The sequence below is a fragment of the Papilio polytes genome, unplaced genomic scaffold, assembly GCF_000836215.1.
Source record: "Papilio polytes unplaced genomic scaffold, Ppol_1.0 DF820622.1, whole genome shotgun sequence".
Lineage (NCBI taxonomy): Eukaryota > Metazoa > Arthropoda > Insecta > Lepidoptera > Papilionidae > Papilio > Papilio polytes.
In genome coordinates this window covers 1,561,705-1,588,801 of record NW_013528582.1, presented here as the reverse complement: position 1 = coordinate 1,588,801, position 27,097 = coordinate 1,561,705, and the positions used below count along the sequence as shown (strand labels likewise).

Genomic DNA, 27,097 nt, shown 5'->3' with positions numbered 1-27,097 from the left:
CGTTCCGGATTCACAGGTCGGGCTTACGACTAGATCCGACTAAATAACCTTGTTACATTCAACGTATTGTCAACCACAAAGCCTCCAAATCCATTCTTTGTCATACGTTTGGTATTCATATTAATGATAGAAATATATGACACATTTTTCCGATTTAAGGGAGACCCTTAGTGACGATTTTGCGGGATAGATAAGGCAAATGAGAAAATTACCGTTACCATAATAACCTTGCTTCTTGCTCTCTTCTTTAATGTTGGCAGCTTGTAGTTTATGGTCCCTTTCCCACATGAAGGTTTTTTTTCCAACTTGTTTACCTCCTAAGTTTAATACAGTGAAAATATATAGCCTAAAGCATGTCTAAGTGTGGGGCTTTTTATTAAAGAAATAATTATTCAAAAATATTGTGAACCTGCTGACATCCTACGCCTCGAAGTAGTGTGTGTTTACGCTTTATTGTATTTAGTATAAATAGACAAATAAAAATATTTTCGTAAAATTCCATCTTTAGCGCAAGTAAAGGAAAATATGCGAATGTCCAAAGTTAAACATTCTCAAAGGATTTCTGTTGGTTGCTTTATCAAAGCACATTTGGAATTCTCGTTAAATGTTCCGACGTAGTTGAAAGCAAAGATGTTTGCCACGGAATAATGCACCTTAATGTAATCGTAGTTTATAAGAATAAAACCAATAACATAATAACCGTTTAAAGTGTAATTTACAATGGCTGTCCGTTTCAAAATAATCGTCCATGTAATTTTAGATTCAATTACCTAATAATAATTTAAACAGCTTATATATAACCTCCACCCACGCGAAAATACTAAGTTTAATTAAAATATATAATGATTTGTAGTATTATAGAATTTTCAAATTAAATAGAACCAAAATACAATCGCTCTTTGACCTATGCGCTAAAATCAAAGTAAATGACGCGTTTTACCCTGTAAAGGGTAAAATGTTTAAACACATCGTTCTGTATATTCCATGCATAAAGCGCGTGTAATCTCACGACAATAAATAACATATTCATAACTAAAATGTTCTCATAACAAAGTAACATATATTATCTTTGCTCTCATAAAGCGCCGTTGAATTATTATCTCTTTATTTACAATCGATTTTTGACCGACTTCCGAAAAGAAGGAGGTATTCAATTCGTCGATATGTTTTTTTTTATTTTTTTTATGTGTGTTACGGCATAATTCTATTACTACAATAGGAGATAAACATATTATTTTCACTATTATGCATTGTAAAAATAATCTATGATAAAGTTCTCATACCTTTAATATACCATTATAAGAATAAAATAGCAATATTGAGGTAAGAAAAACAATATTAATATAAGGATTTAAATTCAAGACCTGAAAACATTGAATGTTTCGTTCAAAATACCAGCGTCATTAAATTTGCATTAACGTCCCGACTGCTCTCGCCCGCAGTTATTGCTTTAATTTTGTATACAAAATAAAACGGCCAAACATTTGCCTCATTAATTAATGTTGCACTTTATAAGCTAGATATTGCGTGCGTTAACAATTATAAAATGATCTTAATCTATTAAAACAACAAATATTTATGAAATCTAAAGCAGATTTATACTTTCGTTGCTTTTATAATTAAAGTGACAGGCCATATGTTATCAGTAATATCGGCGTCAAACATAGCCTCACTATTTCAAATTAGGCGCGAACCGGTCCGGTCACTTTCCATCGTTCGGATATCATCACTGAATGAGTCAGTTCAGTTGAGTTTTTTTTGTTTTTTTTTATTTGATGCTTTCTCCCACACCTGCCTGCAGACGGATATGAATACTTTCCACTGTGGGGAAATGAGAACAACGTTTTGCATGGCCTTGATTCAAGAGACAAGCGATCGGAGCCCGCCAAGTTGCGTTCAGTCTTCGACAGGCGTTCGCGACAAACGAACGTATCGACGTGAAAGTATTTGGCGGGAAACTCGACGCGAGTGATTGTGTTTGTGAAAAGTGCTGTGCGATAATAAACATAAAACTGGAGCGATTATTTATTTTGACGAGGTGGGTTGTTGTTATATTTCTAAAGATGTTTTGTAATACAATATGTACGTTGAGTAATGGAGAATGTTGCGGCTTTCCGTCCGTTGTCGAACGATTAAACTTGTTTTAATTTCGCTGTCGATGCAAAAAATGTGAAAGTAATGTTCGGTTACGTCGAGAAATTATGCATATGGCTTCCATTATAAGTATATTGATATGCAGTTATAGGATATATTAATATTTAGTTTACCTAGTTTATCTACCTTTACTGTTGCATGCCTTCAGAATGACATAAAAATATTAACTAAATTAAAACTAAAAACTACTGAAATGTTTATAGCATCTCTTTCGTAAAGTTTATGGACCCTTAAATAAATTGTTCCACGAACTAAGTAAACGGAGCATACTCCCTTAGAAATTTCTTAATAAGAGCATAGTTTTCTCTAATATCTGTAAATTGTAAAGAATTAAATTGTTTGTGAGATTATTGGTGTTTTATCTACTTTGTGTAAATACAATATTCGTTTTTACAACGGCTTACAGTAAAATTATTGCTTAAACCTTCGCTTGGCTAAGTAAGGATGACCCCAATGACGCTATCACTTGAGTCACAAGTACTGCGCTTTTCAAAGTTGTAGGCTTACTGAAAGTTGTCCCCAAAAGTAGAGCTTTAGAAGCTGCAGTAGTTCCACACACACAGTTTTTATACAAAATCACTGTTTTCATACACATTTTTACTGTATTGATAATGAAAGTCTAGGTTAGAATACTAGTGCGTTTTGCAATTGACTAAATTAAATTCCAACCTTTCCATTGTGCCTTTCATATAAATGGACGCGAATTTATTATAATTGACAAATGACTAATAATAAATTACAAAGTGAAACCTTATGAAAGGTCGAAAGGCCGTTTCTCTTGTATTTCAATGTCAGTTGCCCATGCGATATTTTAGTAACGACATAAAGTAAAATTAATTATGTTTTAGCGAAGCAGAAAATTCAATAAATTTATTTGAAATGAATTTGACTAATTGGTCTGACAGTGTCAAACAGTATTCATCATCTACATCCTCCTTATCCTACTCCCGTATGGTCGGCACATCAGGGTTTTGTCCTGCAAATAACTCTATCATACGTCATCTCAGTCATCACTCCCTTTTTGATCATGTCACCTTTCACACAATCCATCTCTTTCTAGGTCTACCTCTACCGGTGTATCCTTCCACACTCATAACTAACGTTCTCCTTGTAACATGCGATTCATCCCAGTGCCAAACCGTATTAAATCGTAGTAATATATACGCGAAAGAGATAGAGAAAGTAAATAAGAAACAATGTAATAGATTATACATAATTAATTTTGGACGAAAAATAGACACAATTCTTACAAGACAGCTTGAAGAAATACACATACCAGTAAAATTAGCATGCCATTGGAATCATTAATCATTGGATATTCAGTTCAAAAGTGATTTATAGGAGAAAATATGAAAGTTAGATGTTATATAATGATAGCGATGTAAATATAAACAGCGTATGCTTCGACGTAACTTGAAGTCTATCATGAATATGAATGCAGTTTCCAATATGTATAAAGTGCGCTGGTAGAGTAACATGCCACTACTAGCTATCAATATCTGACTTGGTAACTATTGAATGCTTTAACACAGATAAAATGCTGTAAATACGTCTCTTTACTTAATTGGAATAGCCAACTAGCTTTTACCCGAGACGTGTTTGTGTGATATTGAAAAAAAATTGTAAATTCCTATAGCACATGTAAAACAGTGAAAGAAACATGATTCGAGCAATCTGTTGATGAAAATCAATCCATACAAAGTAATGCATGGTGTATCAGCGATTAAAATATTTTGGCCGAAAATAGTTACTTTTTGGTGACAAATAAATGTTTAATAAGTATGATTTCTATTGACAAATTCACTTTGAAATTGCTTAGTTTATAGCTAAGAGTCTTTTATGTTTTTCCATACATCTACAACATATTCGTTCCGTAAAACTGATAAATGGAAAAGATTTTAAAATACGACAGAGTTTAATCCTTTTAAACGTATTAACGATGCGATTATAAAATCTTTTCTTGCACAGAAATTAACTCAACTATTATCTACAAACTTTAAGTTATGAAGACAACAAGAAACGGATGTGCGTGATAGAAATGAAAAATATTAGCACACTTAATATTACCTCGAACAAAAATAGGTCAAAGTACGATCGGAATTGTGTCATAGTAAGCAATTTAGTCGATCTTTTACGTAATATTGGCTTCTAGAATCCTTCGTTAAAATGAAAGTATAAAAAAATCGCCTAAATATTGGCATTTTAATTAATTCAGGCCAGAATAGTAAATTGCTGCTGATTATAAAAGTGTAGAGACTTTTTATGGATAATATTTTTCAAATAATGTTCCTAATTAAGAGGTTTTAATAACGAAAGGGTACAGAGTAAATCGCTTGAGCACTCTCTACTCCATACTCTGTAATTACCCATAATCCTAGTGCAGGGGTGACGAACCACTGGTACGCGTACCAGAAATGGCACACGACATAGCACTACTAAAAATATGGAGTAGGTACACCATAAAATTGACGTAATAATTTCAGTCAAAATTATTCGATGGCACGTCTAAGACTGTATTAAATATTTCTAAAAAAAAATCGCACTTTGATGTATAAATGTTCGCCACCCCTGTCCTAGTTCATTCGTGCTAAGTACATTTCGGGCAAAAGTTTTACATCTCGTACGTAATCGTAACAAGACTAGCTTTGCCCGCGAATCCGTCAGCGTGGAATATAAAAAAAAGTCGGCAGTTCTTCCAGACTATGTTCTATATCTATGCCAAATTTATCCAGATCTGTTCAGCAGTTTAGGCTACAAACTAACAAACATCCATCCTTCAATCTAAACTTTCGCATTTATAGTATTAGTAAGATCGCATCTCTTATTCCTATTATGAAAAAAGAGACAACTATACTTTTCGTTAGCTCTTTTGAGCATACATGTATCGGACAGTCTGGAAGAACACATAGGCTACTTGCTTTTCTTTTCTTTAATTACACGCGGACGGAGTCGCGAGCAAAAGCTAGTTTATGTTATTTGTGCAGAATCTAACGGTAAGATTATTACTTTACTTTTAAAATAAAGTCACTTCAATATCTGTAATATCATTTGATATAATTGTATCGTATATCCGCTGCGTTTCTAACTTACGTTCACACGTTACTGGAGTAGGGGCTTTTCTAGGCCGTGAGATTTCTCACTAAGATTTCCTTAACAGCTAATCGGTATTTAATTAACTATGAGTTAATATTAACTATATTTAAGTGGATAACGTTATTATAATCATTATAAGAAATTATTTTAATCTATACTAAGATTTGTATTGTTGTTGTTTTGAAATAACTCAAAAACTAAACCGATTTAAAAAATTCTTTCACCATTAAAAAGCTACGTTATCAGTGAGTAACATAGGTTATGTTTTAACTATTTTGTTAATGTCACAAGGACGAAGTCGAGAGCAACAAGCTAGTATACTGTACAGCAAAAGTACGTGATCGTTTTCCTATCCATATCTCAAGTTAAATCAACACTAAATGAATGCTAAAGTAACCATTAAATGGCCGGCAAGCATCCTTATGTAAATTAAATTAATCCAGTGTGCTTTACTCGAACAAAATTTACATAATTTGAAACAGTGTTACGAGAAAAATAAAACACTTACGACATAGTTCACTACAAAGGCTTTGTTGACTTTGTTTTTTTATCTTCGCCTGTCTGGGTTTTTATTTTCAACAAGCTGTGTGAAAGGGCCTTAACAATGGCACTACGAGTGAACACCTTCTCTTTGCACCCGGGGCGGTATCTTGAAGATGCACCAGAATAGATATTTTTCAGGCCAAACGCCTAAAGCTGTGAATTCACTGTATAGCAATGTTGGAAAAGTTTTTCTTTTTATATGAACCTCTTTGTTAAAACAATAAAAAATAGGTTATGTAATAAATTTTTGTTATTATATTGATTAACGTGTACGGTATATTTATATGTAGTGTAGCGTATTAGGTTAGAATTAAGTCTAATGGACAATGGGAATTCCATCTTGTACAATTGTAAATTTACCATAGTAAATTGAAACGATTGTACCATGTTTTTATTATCTCTGATTGTGTTGTAGTGTTGTTAAGGATTAAATGTTTTTATTTCTTTATTTGAATTCCATTTTTAATTTTTTTATTTAATTTTATTTATTTTACAATGTAAATTACTGAAATATTTATTTTATACAAGTATATAGTTGCATTTGACTTATCGCTTGCAATAAATCAAAGTCTGTATTGAAAGAAAATATCGTATACTTTAGTCTGCCACTCAATATACTGAGGTATTACGATAAACTCGGGGAAGACGCGTTTCGTGACTTATATTGAGTCTTATGGCTTTATATCAAAATTCATTCACTTCATGTCTCTTTACAATACTGGATTAATTAAAAAACATCATGACGACAAGCACCAACCTGTACTTAGGATCCTTCAAGAAGCGTGGTTACAATTTGCTCAAAGGCCGGCAACGCTTTTGTAGTTCCTCTGGTGTTGCGTATATGGACATCTGGGCGTCACTGACCAGCTCCGTGTTGCAGCAGCTCATTTGCCCCTTTTTGTTATAAAAATTGAACATTCGCTTAACTTACTACATTTTAATTTCGTCAGCTTATGAGTTCCCAGGAGCCGCTCGAAGTTAGGTACGACTAGTTCAACCATATTGGCTTTGTTTACTACACGAACATTAATGAATTTCTTCACTAATTTAGACACGATGTTTTTTACCTAGAACATAAGTTAACTTTATGACAAAAGCTAATTTGTTTGAGATAATAGGAACAAAGAACACTTCCTTTACTGGTGTATCATTGCTATTGTGATTACAAATAAAGTTTCGTATACACTAACAGCGATAGCGTGAAGAGCGAATCAATCTGCATGACAATGGTTTATACCTTCTATTGTTGCGTACATGCGTGGGTTGTCTACAGCACTACAGACTGTCTATAGGAGAATGTATCGTTAATATGAAATAATATCTGGTATTATGTGAGTCCTAGCATACTCGATATTTTCTAGTTTTGATTATAATTAAGCTTTAACTTGTTACTCTATCCGCGTGGAATGAAACAAGTAAGTAGCCTATATGTTGTTGTTATCCTCTACATCTATGCCAAATTTGATCGAGATCCGTTAAGCAGTTTAGGCCACAAACTCTAACAAACATCCATTCATCTGAACTTTCGCATTAATAATATTAATAAGATGTGACTTTCTTACGAGAGTATACTCCTACACTTAAATCCATAAGTAAAAAGAGATGTGAAAATCTATCTAAATTCTAGGAAAGTTTAGGGCTATTTAAATAAATTGCTTGAACATAAAGCACGTGTAAAATTACTATAAAAGGTCAAGTTTACTCTGATAAGCTTTTTAACGACGCAAATTGACCTTGAAAGCTTTATAAAGCTCGTTGACATGCAATAAGTTAATGTACGAATGGCGTTTTACTGATTTATAAACTTGCCGTTACTTATTTTCTAGAAAAATCATTAAAACTACTTAAAAAAACGGTATTCCTATTTTTTTTTAATAAGTTCTTATACTGACGGGGAATAGAACTAAAAAACAGTTAAGTCTCAATAATAGTTTTGGAAATAATTTATTAAGTCCATTTGTATAATATCGCATTTTCGATTTGCATTTGCATAAAGTTTCGTGATCAACTTAGCTTATCCACGAAGTTCGTGTCTGTAATAACTCGTTAGGTCATTAGCGGCGGTACCACACAGTGATGCCTTCGCTAGTGTCTTCGACCATTGTTTATCACGTAACAGATGTATAGGAAGAGGAAATATCCTCTTTATGTGCGCCTCCTCCGACGATTAAGTGTAGGCATCTGCTACTGCAGATGTCTATGGGCTGTGGTCACATTGCCATTTTGGCGGATTCAGGTGGCCGCTTGCTCGTTGCCCCCTTATGACATAAAAAAAGTTAGATCCGTTTTTCGCTGAGATACGCGAGTCGAGGATAGTGGTAATGGATCTTATATGATAGCTGGACCTACTTAGACAGTTCGCTTTCACATACATATTTGTATTTCAGGGATATTAACCTATTTATCGTTCGATTTCACACAAATGTTCCGAAGTCGTTCATTGTTAGAAACGTCTCCTGTAATGGTTGAATAGCACATTATTGTGCCGCAACGCGCAGTTGATGGAATTAGATGGGGTCGTCGCGTGACCGCCTTACATCGGCCCAACCCTGTCTTGCGAGGGACTGGCACGATTGAAAAAGTTTCAGACCGTGTTTATAACGAGTTTTGTTAGTATAATTAATGTTATATTTAGTAATAGGATGCTGGTAATGGAAAAATAAGATTTATTTTAAGATATTCTACAATATTTATAACATAACAGTTTTTGAGAATGCCTGTGTGATTTAGTCCATTCTGTTTTGCTTGCATTGCGGCTTTATTTTTAACATTTAGAATCTTGGTGTTATTACGTTGGCAATACAAGGTTCGGTTGGATTTTATAAACATTGGTACTGCAATGTGCTATTGTTCCATGGTGTAATCCAATGAAGTAGTTATGCAGAAATGTAGTAGAGCTTTTCGCACGTCGCTTGCAATTTCCTGTTGCTAACAACCATTCAGCGGTCCAGGATAACTGTTTACTGTACGCTGTTAGTTGCGAGAATACGAACCTGTACTATGAATGTGAACAAGTTCGTTTAAAGGCTGATCATATTTTGTTAAAATTAATTGAAAGATGTTTACATAAGACTGTTGTTGTGTTATTCAAAACTATACATCTTTATAGGTCTTGTAAACTAGAGTAATTGCTTGTTATTTTGTTTAGAAGTTTGCATTTTATTCCGAACAAAGGAGTCGAAGTGCTAAACTATTTAATTTAATTATGTTAGCGAGAAACTCTTCAATATCCTATTAAAATGCATTTAACGCAAAAAATAAAGGGAAGAAATCGAAAAATCGAAAAGCACTTTTAATGCTTCCCGGAAAATAAGGTAAAATATACCGTAATCCGTTGTTTTTAAGATCGGATTCCAAGGGTAAGTGAGTCGAGGCTTTGTGAATGGCTCTTCGTAAGTCCCCACTTCACCGAGGTAATTTCCAGAGTATTTCACAGAATGAGAGTTGGTTTTAATTCGCTTGATGAATTCGTTTCTACGCCGCTTATGGCCCAATATTATGAAATGGCTCGTTTATGTTCTCTTATCGCTGGGATGTATTAAATAAAATACGCGATAAAACTAAAAATTCTTTGTCCAATTAAATGGGTGAATTTGAAATTATTTTTTAATTGATTTCTTACAACCCACTCTTGCCAGAGATTATGAATGTATATTTTTCTCGCCAATAATAATAAATACCTGATACACTTAAATAACCGACAACCAAAAACAAAGCTTTTTATTTTTTATCATACGGTAGTAAAATCGCCCCATTGAACATATGACTTCATTAATCATTTGAAATACGGCTTTGACAATTTATTCCGAAATGTCTTCTTTCGTCGAGGCAAAATTTTGGAGTTGTATAAATCCGGACGGTTTTTGCATTAACCGATTCTGGGCTTGTTTTTTGCTTTCGTGAATCCTGATTTATCAATATGCGGTCGACCGAACCCTTTTTAGTACTCTCTCGTATGTTAAATAGCCATCCATTTTGTTAAACTGATATATTGAAATTAGAAATTAATTTACGTTAGCCTTTTGCTTATTTTATTTACGATAGAATACAAATTATTTTAATTTTACACATTAAAATCGTTATTCTTTCTTTTCTGTTATTTGAACATCAAACAAACCATTTAACAGTGGTAGTGCCCGCTTTAACATCTTAGCACTGCAGGGCCGGCACGCCCGGTGTAATACCACGACCACACAGAAGACAGGCGTCAAATGGAAGCAATTCCGTGTTTCGTCTGATGAGTATGGTGCCGGAGGCCTAATATAAGTCCCTTTCTCTTTACCACCCTTTTCTTATGAGGAGAGGATGGGAAGGGGAAGTGGAATTGACGGTGGAGAAGAAGCATAGGAAGGGGAAATATCCTCTTTCTGTACGTCTCCTCCTCTGTCGGCTAAGGGTAGGCAACGCATCTGCAATTGCGGATGTCTATGGGTAGCGGTCGCTTCGCCTTTTGGCGGATTCAGATGGCCGCTTGCTCGTTTGCCACCTTATGTTATATAAAAAAACAATAAAGTTTATTTCTTGCACGATTTTATATCACTAAAAATAAATCTTGGTATACAAATAGAACGAATGCTAAGTTATTTTTTTTGTTTTACGTTAATTAAAATCAAACAGTACTTAGTTGTTTGTGTAATTAAATCGAGAAGCAAAATGTTTCGTTAACGCTTTAATAAAACTCGTCGCAATGAAATGAAACCAATTAGACTCCATAACACACGATACGTCTGCTTTTGATTAAAAAATACCTAGATATAACAAGATACGAAGAAAGAATGCCCTTATTATGAAGTGCTTTTGTACAATTTGATGACAGCATATCCTGGTGAAACTGAACCATATTATTAACAATATTGATGTGCATGTTCTAAATTAGGATGTTGCGGAGAAATCTCGCTTTATCGTCTCTAATAAGTCGTATTCGCGGACTAGTTTCACCTGTTTCGTGGCCCACTGACCGCATGCGAATTGAGTCCGTATTATCTACCGCATATGACCTTGTTTGGTATCCATGAAAAAGGTGATTTTTTAGTAATGATTATACTCCGAAACAATTGAGTCGCTATCAATAATGAAAAAGTTCGAGTAGAAAGTTGATATTGTCTCTTTTTATTGGGAAAAGATAAACAGGGACGACAATGTTTTAGTTCAAGACTATCGAAGTAGTGAAAACTGACGGTTAGATGTTGTTTTCTCAATATGCTTCTCTTGCATTCCCTTGACACAAATACATATCTTACTATAGTTAATGTAACTACTTGGAAAAGTTATGCATAGATACTGGCTTATATCCAATTGGCAACATCTCCAAATTGACCGGTGTACAAAGTTAAACCCATTATGCATAAAATCACTTTGGTTTTTTCAACGAGATATATCAGTTACATACAGAATATGAAATAAAGTAGTTTTGATATGTTTGTGTACATTTTCTTTGAAATCAAACACAAAATGTGGAAACGAAAATTGATGTTATTACAGTGGCATAAAGGTATTTGAATTTTCCTGATCATTTTTCTATACTAATATAATAAAGCGTAAACACACTTTGTTGCCTAAGATCTCAGCAATTACAGCATGTTTTTAAATAATTCTTTTTTTAATAAAATGCCCTACACTTACGTCACGCTTTAGGCTATATATCATCACGCCATTAAACTAAGGGGGTTAATATTTTGGATAAAAGCCCTAATGTGGGAAAGAGACCATAAGTTGCTGCCAACATCAACAAAGCCACATTGCCATAGTTGGTATTTTGACATTTGCTATTAAGAATTTAACAAATGTAAACATTAAATTTATAACTTCATGCGGGTGAAGCCGCACGCAAAGCTAGTCTTGAATAAAATAATTAGTTATTGAATTAATAATATCAACCACGTAACAGCAAACTTTTACCACCCATTTAGCTGTATAAAAAATTGTTTTTATCATGTTTTGTCATATTTTTAAAATAGCAATTTTTGTTGGCAAATTACATCATTAGTACCTCATGAATAGAGAGCGATGCGCAGATTTTTTGTTCGTACCTGTACGTACTTTGAGTAAACTTTTTACTGAAAGTTACTGGAACTAGTTACTAAGTAAATGTTGAAATTTACCGCAGTATTTTCGTATACTGCTAAAATGCTGCATCAATTTTATGACGCCAACCTTAATTTTACAAGAAATTTAATTTTTTACTATATATTTTATACTATAACATGGCAAACGAACGCCTGAGTACATTAAAATATCACAGTGGATTCCGGATTTCCTTGACTATTAAATTGACATAGAAGGAAACGCACAGAGAGGATATTTTCCCATCTTAAACGTCCCTCTTCGGCCATTTTTTTGTCATAGCGTTATTTAGCATTTTAATTGAAGTTTGGTATAAGGGAAAAATATCAGATGCTTCTGTTCCTCAAATTCTTAATTATTATAAAGAGGAAAGAGATTTTGTATGCATTGAAATAACTGAGAAATTACTGGCCGATTTCAAAGATTATTTGACCACTTAAAGGGCAATGTTATCAGTGGGTAACATAGGCTTTTTTACTATTTTTTTTTTAAATCCACGCAAACGTATATAACATATTCAGAGATAAAACAGTACACTTTTCTTTTATTACCATCGGTGTGACAAAAGCTTTTATACATTTAACGCAGACGAATGAATATTTCAATAGACTGTCTCTGTGGGGATAATGTATTCACTGGCTTATATCCAAGGATCCATTGTCCATCCGCACACGTCTATAGCTAAATGGACAAACGCACTGGAAACATTTTTCATTCAAATTCAATATTATATCGTTCTTTTGTTTTATAAAACGAAATACAAAGCGTATTATTTTAACTATAGTTGAATATAATAAAAATAAGAAATTATATTTACACATACACTGACGGCCAAAAGTTTGAGACCACTTTGTACATAGGTTATAATTTGCAAAATGTTTCAAATCTGCGTATGGCTAAAATTATTTTGTTACATTAAAAGTTCCCTATTTAATAAGGAAAATAATTTGTAGAGCACTAACTTTTGGAGTTTTATTCAATATTGTAATTTTTTCAAGGTGGTCTCAAACTTTTGGCCGGCAGTGTATAACTGGGCTAGCGTGGTTGACTACGGCCCAGTCACTTACTTAGAGTAAGCTCGGAGCCCCTTAGTGGGGACGTATTGTGAGTTGGTGATGCTGGAAAGTACTTTAGTTGATAATACAAATATCTGGTTTTTTAATAAATTTGTGATTACTGAATTATGAAGGCCGTGTTTAGATGGTTTGTTCTAATTTTAAATTTCCATTGACTAAACTCAACATGGTTATGAGAACACCTCTTCGTTACTTACTCATAGACTCTGTTATGATACAAGTAAACATTGTTGCGTGTAGTTATAACATTTGAACATCGCGTAGAATGGTAAATCTTTGTTAAGTTCAACTAGCAGTTAAAATCGCTCGGATTACAGACTCGCCAAACGGCATTCTCGAGCGCCATTCAGTACGTAGAAAGTAGAAATCGTGCGGAGAACTCGATGCGAGAATATTATCGCATCGACCTAATTATGAGTCCTGTATGTCCTGATATATGAGTTCGCACGGCAAAAACCATTCACGGATTATTATTAAAAACTTTATTAAAAAGAAAACACCATGAAATGTCTAAATTTGTTTTGAATGATTCTACCTTATCTATACTAATATGATAAGAGAAAAAAACTGTATTTTTGTATGTAACCAAATAACTCTAAAACTACAGGACCGATTTCAAAAATTTTTCCACCTATATTTTATTATTTTCATGCAAACGAAGTCGCGAGCAACAGCTAGTTCATTAAAAATGGAATTTATCGTCGTATCATCATTTACAGATCCTATTAACACCTACTATACAGCCTGAGCGGGAATATAAAAACCTAACAATGTTACTGAAAAAATTTAGAACTAATCTTTGTGCATCATAAAGCGGTGTAACTGGCGATAGAAGCGTCTTCAACCAGTTATATTATTATTTACGCAACAACTCCCTTTCAAATTTAATTGAATATTGCTTGAAAAGTTAATAGCAAATATAGAATGTTGTATCGCGTGTCCGGCGGCGGTGTGGCATCAGTAACCCTGTTACCCAGCCGCTCATGTACCGTGGTAACGGCCCGCGCCACTGTTCCACTCCGACAATCCTACTACTTACTGCAACATATAAAAGAACCACATTATAATTAGTTAAACGTTTTTTGTAATAAATAAGTAAATAACAGTATATACGAAATAGTAAACGGCTGGTATAGGATTTAATGATCATTTAAGGTTGTAAAAAAGTACAGTATTTAGTTAAAAAGGTCCTAATTTTTGTCTTTATTGTGGAATATTGTCATTCTTAATACAACGCAAACGTCAACTTACAAATCTAACAGTAAAACGACCGATATAATTGTATTTTATTTATACAATAAGTCGCTTATAACTCAGGCCAAGCGGTAACGGTGCGCATTGGTGCATTTTGCAATAACCACTGGAAATCGTGCAAACTGCAACAAGCTGCACCCCGCTCTCTGCTACCCCTAGAGGAGCAATTGCCTTTGCCATTTCTATAAGTATTATTTGGAAAACTAACTTGAGCAACAAAGACACTAAAAGAAAAAAGGCGAAGTAGGACAAATCTGTTTTCTTGCCTAGACTTTAAAAAAAAATAGCCTACGTGTTCTTCTAGACTATCCTCTACATCTGTGCCAAATTTCATCAAGATTCGTTCAGCAGTTTAGGGTACAAACTCTAACAAACATCCATCCATCCACACTTTCGCATCTATTAGTAAGATAGCAAGAAGTAAGACGAGCCTAAACATTACTTATTACGAAATACTCTGTAAGATTTCGCGCCACTTTTAATTTTGGTATATAACCTTAACCTCTTTTTTTCAAACGAAATTTGCCAAACAAGAAATGGGCCATTGTTCCCGTCTGTTACCGTTGATAATACGGCGATATTGCGCCTGTCATGGTGTATAATAAATTATTTGCAATAAACCACACGCCGTAAACTCTCCAGTTGACCTATATCACGACACATTGTTGCCAAAAACTTGATGATACATTGTTCAACGTCATTAGATAGTAGAGAATGCCAAAATGTATCAATTCAAAAATGTACAATATTCTTACCAAGACACTCTTTTGTAATTAATGTGTATTGAATAAGTAAATCTATAACCAAGATTATTAAATTTCTTTCATGGTGGCGCTTCAAACGACCTTCTTTATTACATCATTTTGTAATGTGCCAAACAATAGCTGAAGAGCGCGTAAAATTGTGAATACGATTGAATCTAGGTTACCAATTCCGCTGTGGATAAACGCCTTAACACGCATTCATAATTACAACGCCGTATTACAAAAGAGCTGATAAATTTTAACCATTATTTCTACAATATGCATGTGCCGTACAAAACGGGTTCGGGTTCCGCGGCACAACCTACCTTTAGACTACGCATCAGAGGCCACAGTATTGTAAACAAGGTACTTACCAGCTCGATGCCCATCTCCCCTCCTGCTGGTGCCTGGTCTCTGTCGGTCGAGTCAAGTCTATAGGCGCCAGTGATGCTGCCTGCAGATGCACCTATATGCACCGTTATCGTTCCGACCGCTAAACCAGAAATCAAAGCAACCTTCGCTAACAAAATTGTCACGCCCGTTATGCCTTTGTCTTACAAACAACCACTTCCGATGACCGCTGTGTTGCTTGTTTCTTTATGTCGCACACCTCTCCGGGAGCCGCGCGTCCTACCGTACTGGAAAACATTTAAAACTAGCCTTCTTTACAGGAGAATAAAAATGCGCACGGTTACCCACAATATCCCAGGCCGCGAAATTTAAACTCTATGTTTACTTAATATACAAACGAAATTTGTATAATTAGTGAATCTGTAGGAAGAATGTGGTAATTTGTATTAAAAAGTTCATTTTACAATAAAAACTTCATTTGAAATCAATTTATGAAAGGAGTTTACAACTGAACCGATTTTCGAATGATTCAAAATTTCACTCACGTAGCAAAAGTGGCGCGTTGAGTCCGTGCGCCTTTGAGTCATTCACTTTCGCAGATAAAATAATACTTTAATATCCATAATAACAGTTTAAATCCTTTCAAAAGCATTCTGTTAACACGCGAAAGATAAAGTATGCAGGATGTATTAAAACTTTGTCTTTTGTTAATGTTCATCTTACTTATATTATAAATGCGAAAGTTTAGATGCATGGATGTTTGTTAGTTTGTAGCCTAAACTACTGAACTGACCTCGATGGAATTTGGCACAGATGTAGAGGAGAGTCTGGAAGAACACTACTACTTACTTTTGTTTTTTTTTTTAAATTCCACGCGGACGTAATCGGAGAAAGCTAGTATTACAAATAAAGCAAATGATTGGATTTTGGTAAAAAGAAGTCATAAGATCTAAGAGAAATCAAAGCTAGAACAATGTTTACTAGTTATAATATCCTTTTCTATTTTTTTAAATGATTTTATTGTCAATATTTTTAGTCATTTTTTATATTTACATTATAAACTAAGTATTTGAGCTTGATATTATAAAGTCTTCATTAATTAAACAGATAAAGATTATATTAAATTATTCATGAAAAACGAAAAGGGTTAAATTAATCGCTGCGTATTTAAAATAACAAAGGGCAAGGGATATTGTTAGGACCGTTGTTGAGAATTGCGTAGTGCGTGAAGGTAACAAGCACATTGCTATCGCAGTTTCTTCAGAGTGAATGAGTAGGATAGCTATATGTTTCTGTACAATGTTTCGTATGTGGAAACCCACGTATAGAACACACGAGGCTCGAGTATCAATTAATTCGCTTGTTCACGTTTCGCACTAATTGACTGCAAATTTCAAATCGCATATTCGTGAGTGGGTCGATGTTCTGTGTTGGTCGAATTTCAGATTGTAGGCTTTTGTCGGTGCTCCGTTTTAGAAAATTCAAATGAAACCTAATTTACGTTGAATGTGTAACCTACCTGAAATTGATTTAATTCTAAAACGGAAGCCAAGTTTGCGAAAGATTGCTACTTTATTAAAATAGCATAGATTTTAACTAAAGAATTATTTTGCGCGCAAAGTCGCGTTCAAAAGCTAATAATTTATATTATTTCTAGTACTCCCGTTAGCTTGGTAATCCTTCTGCCTTTTTGTATTGATAGCATAATTTTTGGCTTTAAACTAGAAAGTTTAAAAAAATGTGCAAAGAGAAAGTAGCACAAACTCGTAAACATGAAGAAAAATGCAAGAACTTAACATATGAATTATAATAAAATATAACAACATTAAACTTATTTCAAAACATTCTTGTTTAAACGTATCCCAAATCGTATGTAGGCCTAGAAAGAGACGAAAAGATTGCATTTATCGCGTGATTAAAAAGGACAAAAACCGCCCACCCCATAGGGATAAGGGAAAAATTATGACAGTGTATATAACGTAAAAGTTAGCAGATCTTAAGCAACAAAGTGAGTTAAGTCGTGAGACGTTCCCAAGGGGGCAGTGGCCGGGACTTTTGTCTAAAGGATTTTGGGAAGCAAGTCACGTCGCGCCGACATCGACGATATGATGTTTATAAACAACTCTCAGTTATAGCATCGAATGAACGAATGAACACGTCTCACGGATATTAAATGTAAGTGACAATGATTACAATATCGAATATCGGACACAAATAAAAATACAATTGCTTTTATTGTAATTTATTGTATTTTAAGTTAAAAAGATTCAATCATTGAAAAGTGCACAAGGAAATTGCGATAATATGACACTAAACTGTCATTTATTGGGATTATTCCTAAGCGTCACCCCGATCTGTCCCCACGTGAGGACAGATCAGAATAAAAAGTTTCATCAGTCCCACATTTTTCGCCTAGGGGACGGTTGGAATTTTATTTCATAACGATTCCACCTGTCACCTTATTGGTGACAGTGGGACGTAAGGTGGTAACAGATGAAACTTTTTACTCTCACGTGAGGACAGAGCGGAGTGACGGTTGGGAATAATCAATTTATTGGTGCACTCACCTTGCATTTCTTTTAAGATTTGTGAAGGAAGCCTGTAACAGTTGTGTCATTACCTAAAATTATGAATATTTGAACTGAATTTCTATATTTCTTGGCTGCTAGTTTGTCCTAATATTCTATAGAAGAATTATGCACCTTAAAAATACCAACAGATTTTTGTATCTTACATCAATGATTGAAGAACGATTTATTTTACAATGTTATGTAAAATTATATATACACATCCCAAAGATGACGGTACATTTGCTATTTTTTCCTACTAAATTATTCTGTATTCTTTAATCTTCTAAAGCTTTACGGATAATGCGTTATAATTGTTTAATATTTATCAATAGACGTTTCCAAATTAAAACCACGTATTGATTTCACCGTTCATTTTTTAGTCAACTGAATTCCATTCGTGTTGTAAGAGCGGGTACACCTTTGACTGAACTATCGCACAACTAATTATCGTAACCACGTTGATGTCTTTTAGTAGGATTCAGGAGTCGGCGTAGCAGAGCGTAGGCAACTGTAGACTTATAAAAGACTTGTGTAAACTAAATTATGTCGAAAGTTACAAATATTTTTCTGTAACATCAAGATTCCTAAGGAAAAGGATTTTGAGATTTGTCCAATGAAAAGATTTTCTTAAGCCGCTTACTTAGTTCGGTTGAAACGTTGATTTTGAAAGGATGAGGTGTTTTCAAGGAGAATTAGCGAAATGAAAATTAAGACTAGCTAGTTGCTCGCGACGTCGCTCGCGTGAAATTAAAGAAGAATACATAGCTTATGTTACTTACTAATAACGTAGCTGTTTTATAGTGACATTTTGAAATCGGCCCAGTAGTTTTTGAGGTATACACGCAAAAATACAAATCTTTTCTCTTCAAATATTACTATAGACGAGTACTTTAATAAGAAACACACGTTAAAGACATGTTGAGCATGTCCAAAGAATAGTGTACAAAATAATGAAAATCCGTAATTTTACATACGTGCGTTTATTTTGTTACATAAATAGTTATATTAACGCTAAGCAATGTTCTCAGTATCGTAATTGCGGACTCTCTCCCGACGTACTTGTAGTTTCACTCGGCCGGTATGTCGCATGACATGAGTCAGGGGAAAGTGTCCACTCGGTCAGAACGTACGTCACGATTGATGTTTTAACGTTAATTAAAACATACTTAATATTATAAATGCGAAGGTTTAGATGGATGGATGTTTGTTAGAGTTTGTAGCATAAACCGCTGAATGGATATCGATGAAATTTGGAATAGATGTAGAGGACAGTCTGGAAGAACACATAGGCTACTTACTTTTGTTTTTCTAACTCCACGCGGACAGATTCGCGGGTGAAAGCTAGTAGTTTTATATCGTATATAGATGTCGTTTGCTGAAACTTGCTTTAAGAGCCGTTAAAGTTTTCCTTAGGGTAATTAAAGTACAGTGGGTAGGCCGAGTTTCAGCAAAAATCAAGTTTCTGCGACAATTTCGGTTTCGGCCAAAATATAATCGAAACTTTCGGCACTGCCGTAACTGAAATGTTCATGAATTTGTGTTTCATCACGGGTCAATTTTATTCGAAAAGCTGGTTTTTACATTTTTTTCCTTTAAGAAAAACAAAATATATTTATATCTGTTGTTAATCACTGAACATAAATTATAATGCTTTTGATCCGTCGCTTAAAAACCTTGTATACAAAAGTTGTTAAAAATACACTAAACTTCAATACATACTCGTAATCTTAAACTTGTTTCCGGAAGATTCGTTTTGGCCAAAACGGAGAGCAAAACCTAAAGGTTCAGGCCCAGTTTCTTCGTTATTATTATGTGCGTTTTCCACATTGGAAACCTACAGTTTACGTGTATGGCGTCATATCCGCTTTGGTGTTTCGAAAGTCGATACCGAGCGTTTCGTTTCCGATTGATTTCTTACAAGCCTATTAGGATCGTAGGATCGTAATTTGCCCACAATGCATGACGCACTTCCCACACATTGATTACTGTTTTATCATAACACGGGATCAACGAACTGAACCGAGAAATTGTTTTTATTTATTTATATATCTATACTTCTATACTATTATAATAAAGCGTAAACACACACTTCTTTGTTGCCTAAGATGTCAGCAATTACAGCATATTTTTGATTAATTTTTTCTTTAATAAAGATCCCTACACTTACGTCACGCTTTATACTATATATTTTCACGCCATTAAACTTAGGGGGTAAATATTTTAAATAAAAACCCTAATGTTAGAAAGAGGCCATAAGTTGCTGCCAACATTAAGGAAGCAAGATTGCCAAGGTTTCTCATGTCATTTCATTTTGACATTTGCTATTAATAATTTGACAAATGTAAACAATAATATAAAATTTTCATAATTACATGCGGATGAAGCCGCACGGGAACAGCTATTTAGTTATAAAATATAAGCATTTGTACATATTGCATGTCTTGCAGTCAGTTACCGTATAGCTAAAAGCTAAGTGATACGCTAGAGGTATTGCATTTGGCCGACACTCGATCTTAGCCCATGTGTAAACTACAAGGAACTGCTTTTAGTTATATTGTAAAGTGTTATATATTTTATATTGTTGTTACAACTAAAAGTAAGTGAGTAGTTCACTTTTAATTATAAATTGCTGGAACAACTATGATTTTCCCTTTTATGATTGGTTCTTATTTATTCGAGTCAAAATTTGGCAAAGCATTTGCAATTGCGGATGCGTATGGGTAGCGGCCGCCTAGCCATTTTGGCGAATTCACTTGGCCCCTTGCTCGTGTGCCATCTTATGTTATAAAAAAAAATATTAAATCAGAAAAACTGGAATCTAGAAAAAGTTAATGTCGTCAACAGATTACTTGTCACATCATAATCGGACTTGGTTTTTTCTCACTTTGTATAGTTTATAAAACGCCTAGTTATAAATTGATTTATTTCACACTCGGTGTATTTAATATTTGTTAATATACCTTAAAGTTTTATTGTGAAACTAGTAGCGATAACGAACGTTTCGGCGTCAGTAGAGGTCACCGCTGTCGAGCAGTGAAAGTGCTTCCGACACAGTATCAATGACCTCTCTATTACATTTATTTGTGGCTCATCCATTACGTGCTTTGATACTTTATCCATTTCACACAAGTTTATAAGTATTCTTGACATTGCTGTAATGTATTACGCGATGTATAAGCAATTTATTGTTACCTCTAAACTCTGGTTAGAAAATTTTCGGAGTTGTTTTCAAATAACTACCATTAAATTTGTAGTTCTCCCAATAAGAGCTTACGCACACCTAAAACTATCGCACAATTGTTTAGTCGCTTTTTGTGCAACTAAACAGTTAAATTGGCTGCGAAACAATCGACAATCGCACAACCGACTGCGATAGCTTAGTCAATCTATTATCGTTGATTCGATTGCACCAATCGAATACTGCTATCAGTTACTATTCTTAGTTCGAAGTTATTATTTTGTAACAATTGGATTTGCTTTCACTTCGCTTAAGCTATAATAGGCTTAAGCTAAAGATTTGTAACATTAAAAAGGTGTCACACAAACTTATTATGTTAATTTACATTGTAACAATAATAGAACGTAACAATCTTGACATTTATAATGTGACACTTTCTAATGTCCCAGAGATTTAAGATAAATGACAATGTGCCAATATATATCATCGTGTTTCTAACACCGAACAATTTGTACAAAAATAAATAATCAATACATGTGATGAAAATATTTTGTATTTCGGATCGCTATTAACATTGATAGAAATATTTTTACTTTACACTTGTTTAACATAATTGTTTAGCAAAATAACACTTTTTTATTATTTACCAAACCTTATTGGAAATACTTATACAAATATAGACTCTGTCTATTTCAATTTAAAGTCTGTAATAGCTTGAAATAACATGAGCTGGTAAAGTCAAAGATAGAGCATCCACACCTTTCACTAGCTAGTCAGTTCTTGCGTCACAGTTTGATACGTCAAGAGTTCAGTCACTCTGCTCGTTGCGACATGACTTTGGGAGAAACACAAAGGAGTATTAGTTTGTTCTTTCGCAATAAGAATAACTAACCATAACTATTAAAGCTTTATATGTAAATAACATTGAACTAACTGATGTCGGAGTTTTTTTTTTTGTTCGACGTAAGCTAGTGTTTGTGTAGGCATTTCATTGACAATGTTATTTACTACGTTTCTTTTCCTAAACATGTGTTTTATGTATCTTTTAGATTTTACTGCTTTTATGGTGTTTGTATAATAATCAAATGCCTTTATTTGTTTTTCTATTTACTTAAAAAAAGTTATCATAATTTTCTGCTATTAATATTGTATTATATTAGTATTCACATGCGACTTCATCCGCATAAAGTTATAAAAATTTCATTTTATTGCTAACATTTGTCAATTTATCCATTGCAAATGTCAAAATGACATGACATGATGTCAAACCATGGCAACCTTGCTTCCTTGATGTTGGCAACAACTTATGGTCTCTTTCCCACATTAGCGTTTTTATCCATAATATTTACCCCTAAATTTAACGGCGTAAAATATATAACCAAAAGCATGACGTAAGTGTAGGGTTTTTCATTAAATAAAGAGTTATTCGAAAATATGCTGTGATTGCCTACATCTTAAGCAACAAAGAAGTGTATGTTTACGCTTTATTATATTAGTATAGATATAGATAAAATTTGAAAATAACTTTTAATTACAGCGTCATGCGTGAGATTGAAGTGCGGATATTACGTAATAATTACTTCATTGTGTGCATCATAATCGTTTACTTTCTCCACACTTGGTGCCAGTTGGATCGCGTTTCGGTCCTTTTTCTTAGCAAAGTCACGCCTATGTGTACTGATTTATAATAGCTACTTTATACTGCTATTTTATTTTTAATTTCCCAAACTATGTTCAGATTCTCCTTGTTTGATGAACCGACAAGTTCAATATTATTATAAAACGTTAAAAGTTAAAGTTAACTAAGAATAAACTAACTTAAACTTATTCATGTCTTTTTGATTACTGCGTTTGTCATATCTACAGAAAATCAAACATACAACTATTATTTATAGCATAGATAATTAATCGATTAAAGAAACAAAAGTATTACACCAGAATCGATTACCAATCGAGTAAGTATGTACATCCTTACCGACAATACTTTTTAGTATCGTATCGATACGATATAAATACTTTGCTGTTCCGTGAAACTTTAAACGCTTTTGAAATTTAATAGGTATCCTGTTTTAATGGTAACGTATTAACGATTCGTCAGGTCGTCTCACTCGTCGATATAACATCGATATGTCGGTGCTGTGCATCGCGCATGCGTCCTCGCGCCACTTCGCGCCGGGCTTTCCCGCGCATTCCAAATTACGTTCCGAATTACGTTGCAAAATCATCGCCGTTTTTTTTATCAAAAGAAACGTAATTTTGGAATGATTTACAAACTGAGTAGCTAGAATTCATTAATTTAATAATCGAATGTTATTTTAGTAATCAGTTAAAAAATATTATGTTACTGTTCGAAGTTCGATTCGATTTCCCTGAGGAATAATTTTAGATTTTAAGGAGCAATTAATTTCCGAACAAAGCCTCTCTTAAAATATTTGCAAAATCCCGAGTAAACTTCAACATCGCCCGTAAATAAGACCCGAGAGAAAATTATTTCAAAATGTTTACGCATTTGCCAGTTGCTTGCGGCTCAAAAGATTTGTGTCCTTTGCCTTTCGCTCGCAATGGCGCCGAGATTAATTAGGGCCGTATTTTAATATTGTACATTCGAGCTTCTATTGTCTCGGGAGACAAATATTATTCGGTTGCGTGTATAATATAACCATAGTTTATAACTATTTGTATTTTAATTAAAGTGAAATAGAATAGACTATAAAAAAATTATATCGTTATTCAACAACAAAGGTTTTACAAAAACTAAATATCTCCGTTTGAATGTGCTCATTATCTTTGAATTTTAAATGAATTGAAAATTTTGTGACACTATTTTTTTAAATACCCTTGTTTATTAACTAAAATTGTTTACTACTGAAAATTATCAGAATGTTGATCGTAGCGGACGATTAATTAAAAACATCAAGGTAAAAGCTTCGCCTACTTACATAAAAAGTACAAAAATAATGAAGTTTACTATTATCATTAAAAAAATGTTTAGTGTAATCATTGAACGATCACATTATCAAATTTCATACTAATATCATAATAATAGCGCCAGTGGTGGAGAAATTAAGAAGCAAAAGGTTAGCGTGGTATGGACATGTTATGCGACGAGACGATGGGGAAATAAACCAGAAAGTGCTAAGAATGAATGTGGATGGCTACAAAGGAAGAGGAAGACCGAATAAAGTATGGATGGATTGTGTGAAAGAGGATATGCTTAAGAAAGGAGTGGTTTCAGATATGACGGCTGGTAGAGATGTATGGAAGAGCAGCACATACTGTGCCGACCCTCCGTAAGCGATGAAATCTACATAAAAATCTCCATAAAAGAAGAATCATAAAGGCAAAAGTTTGGATGGATATTTGTTACTAAGTATATTCAAAACGGCTTAACAGATCTTGTTGAAATTTGTCACAGATGTAGGATATACTCTGGAACACATAGGTTACTAAGTTCTTTTTAAATTTGTAAAAAAATGAGAGGAGTTTAGTAGTTAAGTCGAATTTTTGCTGTAGCGTATATTTAATAACTGCGTGTAAAGGATGTTACAAATAAATTTCTTCTAATTTCGCTTTATAAAGCCAGTTTAAAAAAGTCTCTGCCAAAATATGGCTTCCAATAAATGTATCACAAAGCACCGCTTGAGGCATTAAACTAATAAATTTCCAATTACCTAATAAATTTAAACGCTGTATCGCCGATCGGGCACGTACTTACAAGTGGCCACTTAACCTAAATTCGTTCATAAAACGAGCGTAATATTCCTTACATGATTCATATCAAAGTAATGATATATTAAAGCACTTAATCAATGTTATATATAATATACATATACGAAAAGTATACATTTAAACATATAATATTTTCCATTTGTCGACATTAAGGACCTGTCCCTCCACTGGCTTAAAAATAACGTCACTGTCAGATAAGGTAACAAAATCCGATATTGTGTCACATATTTTACACGTTAGATTGTTATCAGACAATTTACAATTTGATGGACATGTCCTAACTATCTTACTAATATTATAAATGCGATAGTTTAGATGGATGGATGGATGGATGTTTGTTAGAGTTTGTAGCCTAAACGGCTGAACGGATTTTGATGAAATTTGGTATAGATGTGGAGGATAGTCTGGAAGAACACATAGGCTAGGCATTTTTTTTAATTCCACGGGGAAGGAGTCGCGGGCGAAAGCTATTTTAAAATAATACGTCGAACTTTGTATAGTTTTTTGAGATGATTCGATTTCAAATGTTGGTACATTTCTAATTTATCGTTTTAAATAGACTTATATTATGCCAAATGGAAGTACAGATTAGTTTTATTAATTAACCTCGAATGTAATTAATGAAATAACATTTATTACAAGGTCGATTTCCAAACAAACGAGCCTTACCATCTGTAACTAACAATGAATCACGTCGCAAAACTTCATACAAATATAGGTTCGGAACATTAGTTGAATGCTAAATACGTATATTAACACGTATACTGTCTTTGTTTATTCAAAGAAAATGAAAGGGATGACAAATGACAGATGTTTTCGAAGGTGCTTCAAGAGTCGATACACAGGGTTACAGAACAATGGATACACATTGTCTTTGTTTAAAAAAAATTAAAAACAAATTACTGATTGCTTGTTTGGTAAAAAAAATAATGCTGGCCGAAAGCCGAAAAGATTTTTTTCTATTGTTAAAAAATGTTTATGCTTAAAAAGCTGGTTTTGTTCAAAAGTTATATAAGATTCATTACGTTGCCAACAGCCGCTCTTGTTTATTTCGTTGTACTTTCCTTTCTAATTCATTAGCAATGTCATGCTTTTTCATTAGCAATTTTTATACGGACGTTTATACAACAAATCTTTTATAGCTGCTTTATTGTTTATGTTTCTGAAATCACGACATTACGGTTGTTAGAGTTTTTTTTTATATTTCGAATACAGAACTTTTTTCTTTATTCCCAAATTCCTAATTTAAATTAAACCTGCCAGGATTATATACTTTTTTTTGTATACTCTACATTGACTTAGAAATGGAAGGGTATAATCCATCTACATTAGTCTTGTGCATTCTGTGTAATATTCATGCTTATGTGTTTGTTGCAGTGCGCACAGAGGTGATGCCGGCATGTCAACGCGCGCGGTGAGAGCGGCGCTGCTCTGCGCGTGCGCATTGCTCCTGCAATACGGTATGTTATTACGAAACTAAGGTTGAAAAAACTATGGTATCCTTATAACTATTTCCATTTCTCCTTGATATTGTCACGATCGTTTAATTTTACGAAGTGTGCAGTAATTTTAAAAAGATCCAAGCGGTCGTTATCTTTAATTATTTGTATAAATTTGTCGTATCGCAAGTACGATCTTAAAATTGAATCGAGTGACTCATTAATTTGTTTTCCATAGTTAGTACTTTCCTTATCCCGAACTTAAGACAAAGGATAATTAAATCTGAAATTGCCAAGTTCTCGGAACGAAACTCGAAGCCCGGTGTCAACCATTAGCGTAAATCTTGCTGCGACAAATTTATGTTCTTTCGTGTACAATAAGTCACGTCAAGATTTTATATTTATCAATAAAAGTTTGCTGATTAGATGTACAATATAAGTTTATTTGTTTAATTATACTTTAAGTGGTTGTCTGCGTCGCCAGATGATATTCTTGCGGTTAACGGCAATGTAATAAAAGTATTTAAAAAAAATAACAACCTCATAACAATTAAATAACAGCGTCAGGCCTTTTAAGGACCCCAGATCAACCTGGACCATTTTGGAAATTGCTGGTCTAAATAGCACTTTCTACTGCAGCTAGTGCCGAGCTGCGAGGCAGATGTCCGGCTGAAGGAGGACCATGTCCGGCGCGCGCTGCGCCTTGCAGCGTCGACGATGACTGCGGAGAGAAGATATGCTGCAATACCGCTTGCGGCCGCACCTGCGTGGATCCGCTCTACACCGGTCAGTTATCACATAAGAAAACACAGTTAACACATATTTTAATACATGACTGAACTCCAATAATAGCTCAAATCAGCCGAATTACCATGTTAAATATGAAGAAGTGAAATCTTCGCAA

At 33.9% G+C, this 27,097-nt stretch overlaps 1 long non-coding RNA gene across 1 annotated transcript; it reads left to right on the top strand.

Moving 5' to 3' along the window:
- The first annotated feature begins 1,888 nt into the window (after nt 1-1,888).
- On the top strand, nt 1,889-26,974 carry LOC106110451. Its single transcript, XR_001226086.1, has 3 exons — nt 1,889-2,038; nt 26,132-26,214; nt 26,833-26,974. It is a non-coding gene; the product is annotated as an uncharacterized LOC106110451 (long non-coding RNA).
- Nucleotides 26,975-27,097: the final 123 nt, after the last annotated feature.